A 10,867-nucleotide genomic window follows, 5' to 3' on the forward strand; every position below is an offset into this window, starting at 1 on the left:
AAATTTAATATTAGATGGCGATTTCTCAGGGTTTACTAGGGAGTTTCTCACTGGCAAATTTCTGGTTTGTGAAGTCAAATTACTGAGGCATATTGAAGCTTAATGTGCCTGTACGTTTTGTATGGGCCTTTATGATTGATTTGTGTGCTGGCTTCATGAGAATAAGTTTCTGTGAGTGGGAAAGTTCCAGGCTTGGCTTGTAGCTACAGTTTTACTGGGAATTATATATTTAAGTAAAAGTTAACCCATGATAGTCTTTTAGAGTTAGGTTTGAGGGTCTGATCTTTTGGTGATGTTTTAGAGAATTAGGGTATAGGTATTTTCTCTTGCATTATTCCTTCTGAGACTAGGGGGAATATTAATCATGTCACTTCCATAGGTAAGGGATATTGATGAGAGAGGTTATGCAAAGGGGACTGAGTGGGCAATCACATCTTGCCAAGGGCCACTCTGTGGTCTTCTTAGCTACCACGCGTGACTCTGTCAAGGCATCATGGCCTGATGGCTCCCAGCAATGGTACATACATGTTATGCATCTACATATACATACACCACAATACAATTAATTTTACAATCCTAACTATTATACACACTATTTTTGTGTGAGATGTGATGTTATATGTTATTTGTGTAATGTATGTAATGTATGTTGTTATGTATGTTATAATGCAAGTTAGTACCTGATCTTATCTTATTTATCTTAAAGTTTAACCTTTATCTAACTAAAGCCCTATCTTAAAAAATTCTGTCTAATTATATTTCTATACTAAACTAAGTATCTACCTAATTTTTTAAGAACTAACTAATTTATAACTACTTATAACATTGTTAGTACCCTAACTATACATTGTTTCACTCATTCACATAGTGATTCAATGTAACCTAGCCATATTTATATATTTGTGTTTATGTTTTATTATGTTGTTATTTTTGCTATGTTATGTTGTTTTGCTAGTGTTATGTTAGTGTTACTTTTATATTAATGTTATGTTACTGTTGCATGTAATATACTTACCACTATTTCAGATTTTTTTCATCACATCTTGCTTGAATAATTCTTCTCCAACTTCATGGTAGTAAATATATTTATGAACGTTTGCAAATATGTGTTGTTGTTTTGTGTTATGATACATTACCCAAAAGTTTCTTAATTCATTAGTTCATTAATCCTCTGATTCTTTCATTGCAAATTTCTCAAAGTTTTTAAATTTATAAGTTTTCAGCCTTTTAACAATGTCTGTTAATTTCCTGAATTCTCCTCTTCATCTGCATTGTCCTCTTTCAGCTGTCCTCTTCCACTGGAATGGTCCTCTCCTTACTGATCTTTCTGACTGCAGACTTAATTTGACTGGTGATTCTCACTTTCTACTATTTATTCTTCTTCAATGATTTGTACATTTTCATTATTTATATACCATGTGCTAATTTTATATGTGAACAATTATACCATGAATCTCTATCCAAAACTTTTACTGAAGATGGAGACACTAACACAATGGTGTAAGGACCTAGCCAACTCTCTTGTGTTGCTGATGTTTTAGCAAAAATTTTAACATATACCATATCTCCTGGTTTGAAATTATGGACAGAATAATCCAATGGACCAACTTGGATCAATACTCCCATATCATGTAATTCTTTAAGTTGTTGTTGTAAAGCACTTGGGTAAGAAGCAAGTTAACAATATCCTTCTAAGAAAGATGTATAGACTGCCTTACAAGTCTTTGCCTATAGTGGAGCATGTCCAAAGAGCATTTCATAGGATGATACATGTAAATCTGCTCTTGGTCTCGTAAGTAGGTAAAACAAAGCTATGGGAAGAATATCTGGTCATTTTAGATGAGTTTTAGCACAGATCTTCCCCACCATAGTCTTGAGTTCCCTATTTACATGCTTCACTTGACCTGAACTTTGTGGGTGATAAGGAACATGATATTATATTCCTAGATTCTCATAAACTCTTTTCAGGATATCCTGGGTGAACTGAGATCCCTTATCAGAGTCTATGGTAAGTGGTACTCAAAATCTAGGAATAATTTTCTTAATAAACACTTTTATCACAAAGCTATCTGTATTTGTATTTGATGGAAATTCTTCAGGCCACTTAGTTAATCTGTCTACAATTACCAGACAAAATGTGTATCTTCCAGTTTTTGGCATGCTGATGTAATCAATTTGCAGACTCTCAAATGGACAATATGCTAAAGGTCTTCCACCTAAATCTCTCTGTCTGAATGCCCCTTGATTGAATTTTTGGCAAACAGAATGGCTTGTACAGATATTAGCTACAGTACTTATTCAAAGAGCTACCCATTGCCTTTTTTACAGGGTCAGCTACAGCTTGAGTAACAAAATGACCTTTTGTGTGGATGGCTTGACACAAATAGGTATACAAGTTTTTTGGTAAGAGTGGTTTTCCAGTGTCTGCAACCCATATTCCATGTTCTTTCCTTGCTCCAAACTTCTCCTTCCATTTCTGAATTTATGAGCCTACATAAGCTTTGTCTAGATCATCAGATTCAATAGTTGACAAGTTCATTACATACATTGTAGCATTACTGGAAGCAAATTTTGCAGTTATATCAGCTCTATGATTTCCTTTAGAGACTGAATCTCTGCCACAAGTATGACTTCTACAATGCATCATTGCTAGTTGTTTAGGTTTTTGGATAGCATCCAACAACTCAGTTATTATTTCTGCACGAGCTATTGATTTTTCCTGTGTAGTAATAAAACCTCATTGTTTCAGATCTGTCCCTTAGCCTGACATACAGAAAATGCATAACGAGAGTCTGTATAAATATTTCTGCTTTTACCATCAGCTAGAAGACATGTTTGCTTTAAAGCAACCAACTCTTCCCCTTGAGCACTAAGGTTACTAGGTAATGATCCATACCACAGTGTCTCAAATTCTGTGACAACTGCAGCACCTGTACATCTAATTCCATTACACAAATATGATGAACCATCAGTGAATAACACCAAGTCTGGATTTTCAATTGGAATGTCTTTTAAATCCATCCTAGGCATATCTACTAGGTCTTCTACTTCTACCCACTCATGTAATGGTTCACCAGTCTTTGGCAAATCAGAAAGCTGGATTTAATATATTACACCTCCTCAACTGGATGTTTTCACTACCTAGGAGTATAATTTCATACTTAGATATTCATTGGTCTGAATATGCTTGAGTACAAAATTTCCTCATTAGTGCTCCTATTTGATGTGAACAATATACAGTCAATGGACATCCCAAAACTAAATCAGCTGACTTCTGGACTAACACAACTATAGCTACTACACCCCTTAGACAAGGAACTGTATCAGCAGCTATTGGATCAATCTGACAATTATAAAATCCAATTGGACAATAAATTTGTCCTAAAGTCTGTGTCGATACACCAGAAGCAATACCTTTTGTTTCTCTGACAAATAGTTGAAATGGTTTTGTATAGTCCAGGCTACCCAGAGCTGGGGCAGATAAAATGGCTTCTTTAAACTTACTTAAGGCTTGCAGATGTTCAGTTTTAGTTTTAGAGGTTCTGATTCTGTATTCCTGGTTAAGTCTGTTAAACACTTTGTTAATTCACTATCCAGGTATCCATTGTGTAACCATGAAAATGTGGTTTTCCAAGACTATGAATTGCCAAAACTGTAAAGGTTTCAGCCAAACCGTAAAGATAATTTTTAGTGTTTTGATTTAAAATCTAAAAATAAGTGGTCGCCATGGGAAAAATCCCAAATATGAAAAATACCCAAGTCAGCTGGGTTTTATGGAGATTTTAATTAATACAAATGAAGGAATTAAGGGAAGGAGAGAGAGAGAGAGAGAGAGAGAGAGAGAGAGAGAGAGAGAGAGAGAGAGAGAGAGAGAGAGAGAGAGAGAGAGAGAAAGAGAGAGAGAGAGAATAGTAGAAAGGGCCTAGGCCAAATGGCCTAGGCCTGAGCCTAAGGGAGAGCGAGTCAGTCTTTATCACTCACCACAAGATCATCTTCAAGCAAGCTCCAAACCTCCAAACTCCAACTCCAACTAACTTCCAACCCCAAAACTCTGAATTACCTGAACTGCCTTCTCCTTTTAAAGAAATTTTCTCTTATGTCACCTCCCCTAAATTTTCACATCTACCAATCACAGTAGATACTTTTCCCCAGGACTGCCCATTCTTAGTTCTCATCTTCTTTTGTTCTCACCTTCTCTGGTTAAATAAAATCTACTGAGTACTTCACACCTCTTTTGTTAAGCTTGCCTTTTGTAAGTTGCTTGACCTTTTAGTGATTAATTTAACCTTTATAGATATTTAGCACCTTTTTGTATTAGATCTAAAAATAGACCTTGCTTAAGGTTCTAGCTTTTCTATAAGATATGAGTTAGGGACTTTTCATTGTTCAATCAGGAGTTTTCAACTGTCTGAGTAGGGTGGAGTAAATTTTAAAAGTTCTCAATACATACCTCCATTGTTACAATAGGGGAAAAACTTAACCAAATCTTCTAAGGTACAGTCTGAGCAGTTTTAAAATTCACAATTGCCTATAGAAACCAGTTGTTCCAAGAACAGCTCTGAGTTGCTTTTTTGTCTTAGGAGCACTCAGTTTCTGGATATCTACTATTTTTTTCTGTGTTATACTTCTGGAACCCTCTGATAACACAAATTCAAGATATTGCACTCAAGGCAAAACCTACTGTAATTTTGCCTTGGAGAGTTTATGCCCATGTTTATATGATTCTATCAAAAAGAATCTTGCTATCTCTGAGACATATTTATCACTTGGGGATGCAAGGAAGATATCATCAAGAAAATGCATGATTTCATTTTCCTTGAATGTTATGGTTTTTAGATCTCTTTTAAATTTGTCAGAATTAGCTTGGAGGATTGGTATACCCCTTAGGAAGATGAGTCCAAGTCCACTTAATTTTTCCCCATGTAAAAGCAAAGATCTTTTGAGAATTCTTGTGAATTGGTATGGAGAAAAACACTGAACATAAATCTACCACGGTGAAATATCTTGCCTGACTTGTTATAGCAGCTAGGCTTGGTACTATAGGATGTGTTTTTTATCACATGATCATTTACAGCTCTTAAATCCTGTATGAATCTGTATTCTATTTTGCCATTTTGTTCTAGCTTTGGCTTTTTGATTGGAAGTATAGGTGTATTATGGTCTGAGAAGCAAGGTATTACGATCCCCTATTGGATTAGGGATTCAATGATTGGACTGATACCCTCTATTGCTTCTTTACTTAAGGGATATTGAGGTACACAAGGAACTGGTCCTTCCTTAGTCCTCACTCTTACAGGAGTAGCTCATTTCAATAGAACTACATCTGTGGAAGATTTTGACAATAAATCTTCAAGGATATCTTCAGGTATAGGACAGATTGAATCCAAGTCATCCTCTGTACTGACTGAATCTAAGAACATCAATGGAAAAGCTTTTAGAGATTCTTCTGGTAGATGTAATAAGATATCACCAGTATCAGTACATTGAATTGTTGCTTGTAATTTACATAATAAATTCCTATGTGGAAGATTCATGGGACAATCTGGAATACAAAGAAATGCATGCTCCATAGATAAAGGATCTAAAGTAATCATTTTAAGTTATAATTTTGCTACTGCCTCTGGTTTTCCAGTAGCTCCTATTACTTCCATTGTACCCACAGCTCTACAATTCTTAGGAAGACTTTGCAAAACTGATTTACTGGCTCCAGTATCAACCAAAAGATCATATATCTGATCTCCTATAGTCACAGATACATATGGTTCTGTGCTGTTTGGAGGTTGAAATGTTTTTAATACTGGTGATAGCACAGTAACATGAGAATAAAGCTCAGTCATTTCCTGTCCATCCAAATTTACATCTGCTTGAACTACATGATATTCCCAGGATTTTGCATCTTTAACTCCATCATCAGCTTTTTCATTACTCCCTTTGGTCCTTATATTCTCCACCTTGGTATCATTGTTCTCATTTACAATTTCATTATCATTATCCAGTTTACATTCACTATTTTCCCTTATTTCACATTCATTAGAATTTTCTACTAAATTTATATTACAATTTTCTTCCTCCCTATAATTATTAACACTAATTATATTATAATTTGATTCAATCAATTCATCTATATCTTCATTGAACTTATTACCAGCACACTCATTTTCATTTACACCCCATTCATTATCCCTTGATTTAATTACAGGAGTACATCGGGGAAACCTTCATAAAGAAATGCACCCTTGCTTTGATCACCCGTACCCATCCAACTATATTTAGGCCTTGCTCCAGACAACTCAGGCCTTCATAGTGTTGAGATATGGTGCTTTTTGTCCTTGGCAACAGACATTTTGCCCCTCATTCCCATTATTTCTCCTTGCATAATTATTATTCCAACCATTGTTATTGTTATTATAATTATTATTGTTGTTATTCCAATTGTTCCTATTATGTCCTCCATATCTGTTCATTTGCCTTTGAAACTGGCCTCTATACCTGCATTCTTTCATAAAATGTCCAACCCTGTTACAGAGGAAACAATGTTGTCGACCTGATCTCCTACCCCTTGGCTTATAGTAATTATTATTATTATTAGGCTTTATTGATCTCAATGCAGCCACTGCCTTAACATCTTTAGTTTCACTTTCTTTAGCTTTCAGTTCTGCTTCCCTAAGCTTTCTTTTAAGATCTTCCATTTCTGTAGTTCTATCTTCATATTTTTCATCCTTATCCATGGTCAAATATGTTGCCTTTTGCCCAATGTCTTCTAGCTCATTTTCCTCCCAATGAGGATATATAAAAAGAGTCTTTTTAGAGAATATTTTTTGGGGGTATGGCATTCTTTACAAAGACCCTTTTTATATGGGAAATTGTCCCCTCTTCAAGTACATCCATATTAAGATATGTCTCAGCAGCCTCTGTGATTCAATCTAAAAATGATGTCATCTCTCACCTCCAGACCTTTGTAGATGCTCTTCCCTAAACTTGTAATTCTTTTCCTTCTTATTATGTCTCTTGAAATCCTACCTCTCTTCTGGAATTAGCTCAGGGGTCATTTTCTTGAGGTCTTTGCAAGTCCCTATAGCTAATAATGCTCTCTACCCCTTCTTCCCCCAATTATGTGACATATATATGTACATAGATATATATAGATATAGATATAGTATTTAATCTATCTGTGTCTAAACTGTTTCCTTTCAGTAGAATATATGCCTCTTGAGGGCAAAGACTATAGCTCTTTTTCTTTGTGTCTCAGCACAAAGTAAATGGTCAATAAATGTTTATTGAATTCTGTTGAATTTAATTGAACACAATTGAATTGAATTGAATGAAGTTTCAAAGTGTCTTCCATTGCTGCTGCTGAAGCCTTACCCCAAAGATGTAGCTGCTCCTGTGCAGAGATGCTAGAGTAGAGAAGCTCCCTCTGTGGGTACCAAGGCCAGTTCCAACACTGAAACACCTGTTAGTTTAAGAATGAGTGGTGGCTACTTTTCAGAGAAGATGACGCCCTTGAGGGGTGGCATGTTTGATCTGACCCAGAACATTCCAGGGATTAAGAGCATGAATGTGGACTGTCTTTTTAATGAGGCTGAAAGGATGTTGCTATATGGAGAGGTCAGGGATGTGGGGGTTCAATGTTTTCTCTCCTCTACTTGACCTTGATAGGTCACTTATCTGTTTCTGAGACTTTGTTTCCTCCACTGCAAAATGAGGTCACTAGGCTTCATGATCCCTAAAACATCTGCTTTGACATTGTGTGTTCAAAGGTGTTTCATGTCCTAAGGATTCTCCTAGCTCTGACATTCTGGATTCTAAGGTTTGTGAAGATTGTATTTGGCTCTCCCCTGATTGTAACACTGAAGGTATTTAGATCTTCCTTGATTGTGAAGATTAAATTGCAATCCCCTGTCTATTTTTGGATTTAATCCCCAAAGTGTAAGCATAGTACTTAAAGTTGAGTATAGAGATCTGTCTATTTTTAGATTTTAATCCCCCAAATCATAAGCACGGTATTTAAAGTTGAGTATGGAGGTCTGCCCATTTTGGATTTAATCGAAAAAGGTACAAACACCCATTTCAAACACTGAGTGGGAGATGAATCAGAATCGACTGTCTTCTGGGCGATTCTAGAGTGGAGCGTCAGCTGTGATTGGTAGATGTAAGATTAAGGAAAGTGATGCAAGAAAAAAGGTCTTTAAAAGAAAGTGACAAGGGCCTGAAGTCAGTTCTTCTGGGAGTTCTTTTGGAAGTTCATCTTGGACTTCCACTTCTGCTGGAGTTCTCCTGGCAATTCTACTGGAGTGGAGAATAATTCTTTACTCAGAAGAGCAGTCAGCAGACTGGACCTGTTTTTTTTTTCCTGGTGACCCTGTTCCTTTGAACTGACATGTGGTGAGTATAAAGGCTGACTCCCTTTCCCTTGACCTTTCTGGAGGTACCAGCCTCTGGAGGGGCCCATCATCTTGAGACTCTTTTCCCTTGGCTGGGGCCTCTGAACTCCTGCCTGGCTCAGATGAGGCTGGAGAAGCTATCTCTCTTTTTCTTCTCTTTCTCTCTTCCTTAATATCTTACTTCTTTATTGTAAAATAAACTACCATAAATTCTATTCTGACTTTAGTAATTCATTTGGGATTTAGTAATTAAATCCCTGGAGACCAAATAAATATTATTCAGTCCAACCATAAATTTAACAGGTTGTATGTTCGAAGTTCTGATGGTCTTGTGCTCTAAGGTTCCTCTCAGTTCTCACATTCTGTGTTCTATGTTCTCTTCTAAATCTGACATTCTGTATTTCAAGGTCCCTTCTAGCCCTGACATTCTGTGTTCTAAGATCCCTTCCAGCTCTGACATTCTGCATTCCAGAGCCCCTTCTATCCTTCCCATTCTATATCCAACATCTTACACTTCTAAGGACCCATGATTCTATCTTCCCTCAGCATCTGTAAAGCTCCAACATTCTGCATTTCCTCTTGCTTTTCTAACAACTCTTTCTCTGAACTTGGAACTTTTCCTCCTTTGCTGTCAGTCCTGGGTTTGAACTTTCTGAAATAGAGCATCAGGAGCTGGAGTCAGAGGTGTCTCACCAGCAACAGTGGTTACCAAACAACTATGTGAGAAAATAGGCTAAAAACCACTGGGCCTTAGAGGGAAGCCAGAGAGTAGACTTGAAAAGGAAAGTGATCATGTATTTGAAATATTATTTTCAGCTCTGCCATATTTCAGGAAGGCCGTTGGCAAGCTCAGGGAATGCAGAGAAGGATGATCAGGATGGTGAAAGGCCTCATATTTGTCCCATGCAAGGATCACCCTAAGTGACATAGGAAGGTTCTCCTAGAGAAGAGATCTAGGGACAAATTGAGGGTTTCTTCTGGTATTTTAAGGGCTGCTAAGTCTCTTTTACTAGGTCCTTGAGGAAAGAACTAGGACAATTGGATAGAGGATCCCAAGAAGGAAAATCTTCTTAATGCCAAAAGCTATAACCTCAAAGTGGAATGAAGGAGGTGGTAGAGTCTTCCACCCTGGAGGTCTTCAAATAGAGGCCAGATGATCAATAAACAGTCATCTATTAATTGCTTGCTCCATGTCAGACCCAGTGCTTTGGATACAAAGACAAAAAAGAACAACCCTACTCTCAAGGAGCTGAGAGACCATTCTGGTTGGGTGGTAGACTAGATCCTTTTTCAGTTAAGGGTTACAATATAGGTTAGAGGTTCTGTGAAACCGATAAGAGGTCTGTAGAAAGAATATGATTTTTCTGATTTAGGGAACTCTAGGTATGACAATTCCCTGTACCAATGCAGGTCTACATTTTCTCCATAACTTAGGGTCTTAGAGAGCAACTAGAATGCTAGAATATAAAGTGATTACTCAGGATTACCTTGCAGCCTGTAAGTATTAGAGGAGAGATTGGAACTTGGGTCTTCCTGTCTCGGAAACTAGTTCTCTATCATTATACTCCTATCTCCTATGAGTCTGTAAACCAACATATAAACAGGAAGAGGGTAGATTTCCAAGACCTTTCTGCCCAATATTCCTTTCTTTAGGGATCTGATTTATAGTTATCTAGGATTTTTTTCCTAGTTCAAAGGCCCCTAAATTGGTTCATTTCCTTAGAAAGGATAGGCAGGAACTTTTCTCTACCAGCTTCAGTGTTAGGCAACTTGCTGGAGAAATCCTAAAGATACAGATTTTAAACCCCATAAAGTGAGTCAGCATGGGCCTGGTGAATCAGACAGCCCCAAATCCTTTCATGAACAAAGTAGCATTGCTTCCTTCTGACTGTGGCAGGAGCCTTGGAGGAGACAGGGTGTCTGTCCAAGGGCTACTAACACGTAGGTGAAATGGGTTATCCCTGGGAGCTTTGGAGCCCTGGCTTCCATTCCCAGTTCTCTGTGACATGACCAAGTTTCCCTCCCTGGACTCCAAGTTCTTCATTAGTAAAACATTTTGGTCTAAGGGAAACTAGGTGGCTCATAGGAGAGAAAGTCAGATCTAGAGACAGGAGGTCCTGGGTTCAAATTTAGCCTCAATTATTCCTACCTGTGTAATCCTGGGCAAGACCCTTAACCCCAAATGCCTGGTCCTTAATGCTGTTTTGCCTTAGAATTGATATTTAATATTGATTCTAAGACAGAAGTTAAGGGCTTTAAAAAAAGAGAAAGAAAGAAAGTCTTGGTCTATACAACTCCTAAAGTCAAATCTTACTCTGATGAAATTCTGGATTGTGTCATGCTTTCAGGAAGCTGCACACCCAGCCCCTTTAAAGAGTACTGCTCCACTGGCTGGGATGGAAATTCTTGTCTGGAGGACCTATCTTCTCTCTTGGTCCTTGGAGATTTTTCAGATTCCTTGAAAAAAATGCAGCTCCCCTTAG

Source organism: Monodelphis domestica, chromosome 4 (genome assembly GCF_027887165.1).
Source record: "Monodelphis domestica isolate mMonDom1 chromosome 4, mMonDom1.pri, whole genome shotgun sequence".
Classification (NCBI taxonomy): domain Eukaryota; kingdom Metazoa; phylum Chordata; class Mammalia; order Didelphimorphia; family Didelphidae; genus Monodelphis; species Monodelphis domestica.